Source organism: Orycteropus afer, unplaced genomic scaffold, assembly GCF_000298275.1.
Source record: "Orycteropus afer afer isolate SDZICR_OR568_19922 unplaced genomic scaffold, OryAfe1.0 scaffold00084, whole genome shotgun sequence".
Classification (NCBI taxonomy): Eukaryota; Metazoa; Chordata; class Mammalia; order Tubulidentata; family Orycteropodidae; genus Orycteropus; species Orycteropus afer.
Window position 1 is genome coordinate 10,715,497 of NW_006921671.1, and position 9,378 is coordinate 10,724,874.

A 9,378-nucleotide genomic window follows, 5' to 3' on the forward strand; every position below is an offset into this window, starting at 1 on the left:
AGATTGCCCCATCTTCCTTCCGAGGAGTGGCTGGTGGGTTTGAACCGCCAGCCTTCTGGTTAGCAGTCAAGTGCCTTAGGCACTATGCTCCCAGAGCTCCCTGAGCTCCTACTTTATGGCAAGCTGTCTTCTTTTATTCCCTAATTATATTATGTGTTGTTGTTAGGTGGGCACTCTGGTGGCATAGTGCCTAAAGCATTTATCAAACCCACCAGTCATGCCTAAGAAAGAAGATTGGGAAATCTACTTCCATAGAGATACCGCTTGAGAAACCCAAGGAGGGGTCGCTATGAGTCGGACCAACTCACCAGCAGTGAAACCCAAGAAGGGGTCGCTATGAGTCAAGTCCACTCGGCAGCATTGAGGTTTTTTGTTGTTGTTGTTAGGTGCTATCAAGTCAGCTCCCACTTGTAGTGATAACACGTATAATAGAATGAACCCCAACCCTGTCACACACTATCCTCACAACTGTTGTTCTGTTTGCCCATTATTGTAGGCATTGTGTCAGTCCATCTCATTGAGAGCCTCCCTCTTTTTCACTGGCCCTCTACTTTACCAAGCATGATGTTTTTCTCCACAATCAATCCCTCCTGATAACATATCCAAAGTGAGACGAAGTCTTGCCATTCCCACTTCTGAGAAGTATTCTGGCTGTACTTCCTGCAAGACTGCTGATTTGTTTTTTCCTTCTGGCAGTTCACGGTATTTTCAATATTCTTTACGAAGACCACAATTGAAATGCATCAGTTTTTTTTGGCCTTCCTTTTTTTTATATTATGCAGTTAAGCCTTTTTCCTCCGCCAAAGAATTAAAAGCTGCTTGAAGAAGGAACATATTTCCAAAGTAACCAGTATAATACTCTACAAATAGTGGCCTTTGATGGTTTTCCCTGAGTGGGAGTTTTATTTATGTTGACCTTAGCAGCTGGCCTAATGTCAAACACAGTAAAAGCCACTGAAATGAATGAAGCTTTGGCCTTGCAGGTGGGCCTGATATATACTATTCTGTTTCATCATAGAATGGTACTATTTATTTAATTTTGGGGGTTGACCTTTTACCTAGGTAGATGATAACAAAAGAGAGTTAAATTAGATGTTTCTACAGAATTATTCAAATTATTGATTTTTGTCATTGGGTTTTAAAGTATATCTTGTAGGACAACTGCAAAAAAGTCCCACCTTCAACCCCCACCCCCAGCTGCTGCGAAACAAAGCAAAAAATACTCTGTCCCATTGCACCCATCTTCTGTCTTTTATTCAAACACTGTTGAATGAATAGAGATTGCTGATTAAATATGAGGAAATAGTTAATGTCACCTCCTTGCACAGCTTCATAGGAATTGCTGTCCTGGTACAGAAAGGATGAAAAGTAGATGTTTAAATGTCTGGTCCTCAATGCTTTGGACTAAATTATGTCATTCACTTATTCAGTAATTTAACAAACATTTATTAAGTGCTTGCTGTATAAACAACACTATTCCAGGTACAGTTAATAACAAAGTTCACTTTTTTTATGGAGCTCACATTCTAATGTAAGTGGGAAGACAGATCATAAATAATAACTAAAAAATATACAATGTTTCAGGTGATGATAAATGCTATGAAGACTATGTCGTTGTTATGTGCCATCAAGTCGGACTTATAGTGACTCCTCCTTGGGTTTCCAAGGCAGTATCACTACGGAAGTAGATTGCCCAACCTTCCTTCCGAGGAGTGGCTGGTGGGTTTGAACCACCAGCGTTCTGGATAGCAGTCAAGTTCCTTAGGCACTATGCTACCAGAGCTCCCATGAAGACTATGGTAAGAGCTAAACAATAATGCCCATTACAGTTTCACAGATTTATTTTCCATATAGATGCCCTCTCCTCACCTTCATTATTAGCATCATATAATATCTATCAGTAACAATTCATATTTACTCTCAAAGTTCAAACCCACCAGCCACTCCTCGGAAGGAAGGTTGGGCAATCTACTTCTGTAGTGATACTGCCTCAGAAACCCAAGGAGGGGTCGCTGTGAGTGGGGTCCGACTCCACTGCACATAACAACAACAACAAGAATCATTCTGCTAGATGAAGGTTGGCAGTAGGTGAGGAATGCCTGGCAAGGAGAACTGGTGGTTAAGGGCTTGGTTGCTAACCAAAATGTTGGTGATCCAAACCCATCTAACAGCAAAGAAAACCCTTCGCTGCAGTTCTGTGCTGTCACAGTGGGTCACTTTGAGTCAACATTGACAACAGGAAGTGCTTGAGGGAAAATAGGAAGGAATCTCTTTTGTTAGGAGCTTACCATACTCTCAGTATGTACTCTTCCAGAAAAAGAAGTTTGAGAACACAAAAGTCAAGCCACATCTTTTAAACTGTATTATTATTATTATTATTATTATTATTATTATTATTATTATGGTTCATATTTTTGTACCCTGATCCAATTTTAAGGAGCTCTGGTGGCATAGTGGATAAGGCACTAATCTTTGGCTGCTAAACAAAAGGTCAGTGGTTCAAACCTATCAGCTGCTCTGCAAAAGGAAGATAGGGCAATCTACCTCCATAAAGATTGGCAGTGAGTTTGGTTTGATCTGGTTTGGTTTACTTCCTGGTTTGCATTTGTATAGGTGTTTTCCTCTGTAGAGTTTCTCATTGCTTCTCATTGCTTTCATTTTCATCTTCCTTGTTGTTTTCTAAATGTAAGTTTCTGTTTCCTTTCTCCTTTGAGTTAGAAGATCTGTTACTTCTCCCTTTTTTTTTTTTTTTTCTAGATTTGTTTTTTCCTATTCTTTTTAAGTACAGAAGAAGTGCTTCTGAAGTGCACTTCAGAAGTGCAAAAGTCATCTTTTTGTATTTTGTTCTTTAAATGGTAGTTCAAAAGATACTAAATAACAGATTCTTGCTAGTATCCAACATTTCAATTGAGTTTTCTACCTTTCAAAAGTACTAACTGTTGTTGTTGTGTTTGCCATCAAGTCGACCCCCACTCATAGCGACCCCTCCTTGGGTTTCTGAGGTGGTATCACTACAGAAGTAGATTGCCCAACCTTCCTTCTGAGGAGTGGCTGGTGGGTTTGAACCGCCAACCTTCTGGTTATCAGTCAAATGCCTTAGGCAGTATGCCTAAGGTTTTTAGTAAAAGTACTTTTACTAAAGTAAAAAGTAGTAACCTTTTTAGTGAAAGCACTAACAGTCATACATAAATTAGAATAGATTGGAAGCAAATAGCAACAATCACAGCAGCCTCTGTGACAAATTAGGAATAGAATTTATGGCAGCAATGCCTTCATCTCATTCTTTGGATATGTCATCAGGAGGGGCCAGTCCCTGCAGAAGGACATCATGCTTAGTAGAGATTCAGAGAAAAAGAGGAAGACCCTTAGAGATAGACAGACTGTGGCTACAATGGGCTCAAACATAGCAAGATGTGAGGATGGCCCAGGCTCAGGCAATGTTTCATTCTGTCGTACATGAGATTGCTGTGAGTCAGAAATGACTCAATGGCAGCTCATGACAAAAATGCCATCTCCCCCCCACCCCAAAAAAAGGACAATAAATATAGTTTAATAAGGAAAGCGTTCTAGAATTGTTATCCTAGTCTTTCATTTATTTATTCAGTTGTATCAATAAAGAATCCACTCTCTATAATTTAAAGTGTGAGATGCTCCTAACCGAGCAGTTCAGGATGTGATTAAGCACAGAGACTCTCGGCTCAGGGTGTTGGGTTCACACCTTACTACTACCTCTTAGTCACAGTATGGCCACAGGAAGATCACCTCTGTGATCAGACTTTAGTAAGGAGAAGCTTTATTCAGGAAGGAAAAGGGGAAGGGAACTAATGTAGTGGTAGGGGAAGGGGTAGGGGAAGGGGTAGGGGAAGGAAGTGGGAACAGCCAGACTTTGTCTCCCCTGCTTTGGTCATGTAGAAGGCATGAAAGCCTTCTACAATAGAAAGAACATCCCTGCCATAAGATATGTAAGCTTCTAAAAGAGTTAGGGAAGAGATGTTTTCTTTATTATGTTGTTGTTGTTATTTGCCATTGAGTCGGCCCCAACTCATAGCGACCCCTGAAAATAAACAAGGATAGAAAAAAAATGAGACGTGAGAATACCATCCAATAGTAAATCAGAATATGTTATGCAGTAGTCAGGTTATTCTCTGGGAATCCAAAAAACCCATTGTTTTCAGATTGATTTTGACTCATAGTAACCCTCTAGTATCTCCAAGGCTTTAAATTTTTGTGGAAGCAGATTGCCTCATCTTTCTCCTGTGGAACAACTGGTGGTTTCGAATGGCCAACTTTTCAGTTAGCAGTTGACTTGAACCACTGCACCACCAAGGCTCCTTATTCTCTGGAAGAAGCCTTGCATAACAGTGTTATGGTGGCTCAGCCTGAGTGTGGGCCAAAGTTCAGGGACCTGCGGGAAGCAGAGAAACTTCACCAAAGTTTGGTTTATGAGCATTTTGTTTCTGATTGATCAGTGGGACAAGAATTCAGTTATTCGCTTATGAAGCAAGGCATGGGAATTTGGAAGGTCTGCTTCTGGCCTTGTCATAAGTAAACAAGGGGGTATCCTGAGTCTTATCTAAGCCATAAGGAAGGGATGGTTATTTGCAGCAAACCATTTTCCCGAACACAAAAGGTGGGGATTTCTGTAACCATTACTGTTTTGCAGTATCACAAGGTTCAGGTGAAATACAATATTAACACCTCAAAAATCTTCAGTTACAAAACAAGAATGATACCAGTACCCATGTCACTGGAATTCTAGGGATAAACTGTAAAGCACTAGGTATGGTGCCTGGTGCACAGTACGATGTGCCTAACAAGTAGCTGTTAGTATTCTCATACAAACAATGAATAAGAGATGGTGCCATCCCTCAAAAATTCACACATTTTATAGAGGAAATAAATTAGTTCTGAACATAAACACTAATATATAGTTAGTTTGTGATCAAGGTCTCTTATTACATGACACAGAAGCTGATTTAGCAGAAAAGATGATTTAGCAAAAGCATTTATTGAAAGTAGACTGTAATAGCTTTATATTCCTAGATATAAATAGATTCAAAATAGAAATACTAAGTTTAAATCATGACACTCATCTCTTAATCACTTACACCAATTAGATGATAAAGTGCTGGTTTTAAGTATGCACATAGAAGAACTTTCCTATATAACAAACTTATGCAGTTTATTGTTATTATTATTATTTATTTTTTTATTGTGATTTGGGTGAAAGTTTACAGAGCAAACCCATTTTCCATATAACAGTTCATACACATTTTGTTTCATAACATTGATTGTAGTCCCCATATTATAACAACTCTCTTCCCTGTGGTTACCTTTTCCTTGTGTCCTACTTAACCAAGCATTCCTGCCCTCTGAGCTATCTCCCTGTGCAAATACTGCCCTTCTGGACACCCATGGTTGATCGTTCTAAAGAGTGTACCTCACTCACACACATGGCAGTGAGTGAGTGCATGTGTGATATACAACAGAATGAAATACTGCCTGGTTGTGTGCCACCCACACAATCCTTGCTATACCTGAGCCCATGGTAATAGCCACTGTGTCAATCCATCTCACTGAGAGTCTTCCCTTTTTTCACTGTCCTTCCACTTTACCAAGCATGAAAGCCTTCTGACAACATGACCAAAGCAGGGGAGACAAAGTCTGGCTGTTCCCGCTTCCAAGGAGCATTCTGGCTGCACTTGTTCCTGGACAGATTTGTTAGTTCTTCTGGCAGTCCACGGTACTTTCAGTGTTCTTCACCAACAACATAACTCAAAAGCAAATGCATCAACTCTTCTTCCGTCTTCCTTATTCACTGTGCAGCTTTCACATGCATCGATTCTGACTCATAGTGACTCCTCCTTGGGTTTCCAAGGCAGTATCTCTATGGATGTAGATTGCCCAGTCTTCTGAGGAGTGGCTGGTGGGTTTGAACAGCCAGCCTTCTAGTTAGCAGTCAAATGCCTTAAGCACAATGCCACAAGAGGCTATTGAAAATACCATGGCTTGAGTAAAACACACCTTAGTCTTCAAGGAGATACCTTTGCTCTTCAGCACTTTAAAGAGGTCTTCCACAGCAGATTTATCCAATGTAAGATGTCATCTGATGTCTTGACTACTGTTTCCATTGGTGTTGATTGTGGACCCAAGTAATATGAAATCTGTAACAACTTCAATCTTTTCTCCATTTATTGTGAAGCTGCTTATTGGTCCAGTTGTGATAATTTTCGTTTTCTTTATGTTGAGGTATAATCCATGCTGCAGACTGTGGTCTTTATTCATCAGTAAGTGCTTCAAGTCATCTTCACTTTTGGCAAACAAGGTTGTGTTGTCTGCATCTCACATGTTGTTAAAGAGTCTTCCTGCAATCCTGATGCCACATTCTTCATATAGTCCAACTTCTTAGATTACTTGCTCAGAATACAGATTTAAAAAGTATGGTGAAAGGATACAACCCTGACACACTCCCTTCCTGATTTTAAACCATGCAGTATCCCCTTGTTCTGTTTGAACTACACCGTCCTGGTCTATGTACAAGTTCCTGATGAGCACAATTAAGTGCTCTGGAATTCCCATTCTTCTCAATGTTACCAATAATTTGTTATGATCCACACAATCAAATGCTTTTGCATAGTCAATAAAACACAAGTAAACCTCTTTCTGGTATTCTTTGCTTTCAGCCAAGAGCCATTTGACATCAGCAATGATATCCCTCGTTTCCCGTCCTCCTCTGAATCCACTGCATATCTGGAAGTTCTCTGTCAATATACTGCTGCAAACGTTTTTGAATTATCCTTAGCGGGATTTTACTTGTGTGCAATATTAGTGGTCTTGTTTGGCAATTTCCACATTCTGTGGAATGACCTTACTTTAGAATGGGTACAAATATGGATCTCTTCCAGTCAGTTGGCCAGGTAGCTGTCTTCCAATTCTCTTGGCATAGCTGAGTGAGTGCCTCCAGTGTGGCATCTGCTTGTTGAAACATCTCAATGGGTATTCCATCAATTCCTGGAGCCTTGTTTTTCACCAATTCCTTCAGTGCAGCTTCAACTTCTTCCTTCAATACCATTGGTTTTTGATCATATGCCATCTCCTGAAATGGATGAGCATAGACCAATTCTTTTTGGTACAGTGACTCTGTGTATTCTTCCATCTTCTTTTGATGCTTTCTGCATCATTCAATATGTTGCCCATAGAATCTTTCAATATTGCAACTCAAGGCTTACATTTTTTTCTTCAGCTCTTTCAGCTTGAGAAGTGCCAAGTGTGTTCTTCCCTTTTGGCTTTCCAATTCCATATCTTTGCACATTTCATTATAATAATTAACTTTGTCTTCTCGAGCTGCTTTTTGAACTCTTCTATTCAGTTCTTTTATCTTGTCATTTCTTCCATTTGCTTTAGCTACTCTTCATTCAAGGGCAAGTTTCAGAGTCTCTTCTGACATCCATTTTGGTATTTTCTTCCTTTCCTGTCTTTTTAATGACCTTTTGCTTTCTTCGTGGATGATGTTCTTGATGTCATCTCACAGTTTCTCTGGTTTTTGATCATTGGTGTTCAATGCATCAAATCTATTCTTTAGATGGTCTCTAAATTCAGGAGGGATATATTCAAGGTCAATATTTTGGCTCTCGTGGACTTGTTTTAGTTGTCTTCAATTTCGACTTGAACTTGCATATGAGCAGTTGATGATCTGTTCCACAATCAGCTCCTGGCCTTGTTTTGGCTGAAGATATTGAGTTTTTTCATCACCTCTTGCCACAGATGTAGTCAATCTGATTCATGTGTACTCCATCTGGCGAAGTTCATTTGTTTGTGTTGTTGAAAAAGGGTTTTTTTCCCAAAGCAATATGTTGCTTGATTTCTTGACCACTGCTTCATTGTTGATCCAAGTAAAACTAAATCCTTGACAAATTGAATATTTTCTTCATTTATCAAGTTGTTGCTTATTGGACCATCATATCACTATCAAATGTAATCAGAGTGCTATTATTTTTACCTTGTAATCATGGTTGGCATTCAGCTAGTGGACACTATTAGGGTAGTTGTACCAGCCTGTTTCCATTGTGGTTGAAGGATGGCTGTTCTGGTTGGTTAATACATGCCCCAAACAAATTGTTAAATATTTTTATTTCACTTTTTCTGTTATTATAAGTAAGTCTGTTAGTAGGAGTAGGAGGATGGACAAAGAGTTGTTGAAATCAAATATTGAGATAAATTGAACCAAACTTTTAAATTGTTAAATCAAAAGATTTAAACTGAGATTTTTGAAAATAATGAAACATTATCAATTATAATTTTTATTATTAATGCTCTAGGTTATGTAAGTTATATTTTAAAATATTTTATTATATCAGTTCACTTTTATCTGATTCCTTATATTTTTTGTTTGTATCTTACTATGTATCATTTTATTATGATTATCAATGCAAAAACTTTGTAAATAAATAAATACCCATTTACTGGAGTCTGTGTTCAAATATTTCAAAGACCACAGCTCTAGGGACTCCCAAGAGCTGGAGGTGGTGATGAATTTAAAGAACAGGATTAGTGAGAATGAATGAGGATGGTATGTAGGTGAAAGGAGAAGAGAATCTGGAAACAAAAGAGAAATTCAGCATTCAGATCTTGAAAGAGGAACATTTCAAGTTGCTGGTCTTATTATTGTTTTGTAACTAATGTTAGTATATATAAGTTAAAACATAGAACCAGAATATATTTCATGTTCTATATGCCAAACATGCTGTTATGAATTGACTATCTTAATAAAACTCATTTTTAAGTAAAAAATAGTTTATATTCACTGTAGAAACTTCAGAGGAAATCACATAATTCTGAATAAGATGATATGAAGTGTTTGTAATCCCAACACCCAGAGATAAACACTTTTAACATTTTAAATACATTTTCTACCAATATTTTATTGTGTAGATGTATATGTGTGTGGATATACACATACATTCAACATCTGATATATATTTTCTGCACTTTATTAAGGGAGATGATGTAGTTTGGGTCATTTATCAGCTAAATGCATTAACGTGGGCATTGCCACATACTTGCTTAGAAGAGATGAAGCCCATGATGGATTATATAACATTTATAACTTCAAGGCAATAATACCTGGACACTTCAGCGTATAATTCCTTAGCTATTGTTTGGACAAATTGGATCACATATAAATTCAACTAAAAGGGTCACCTGATGTGTTAGGCTGGGATCTCTAGAGAAGCAAAACCAGTAAAGCTCATATATATATATGTTGTTGTTGTTATGTGCCGTCGAGTCGACCCCGACTCATAGCGACCCCTCCTTGGGTTTCCGAGGCAGTATCACTACGGAAGTAGGATTGCCCAACCTTCCTTCCGAGGAGTGGCT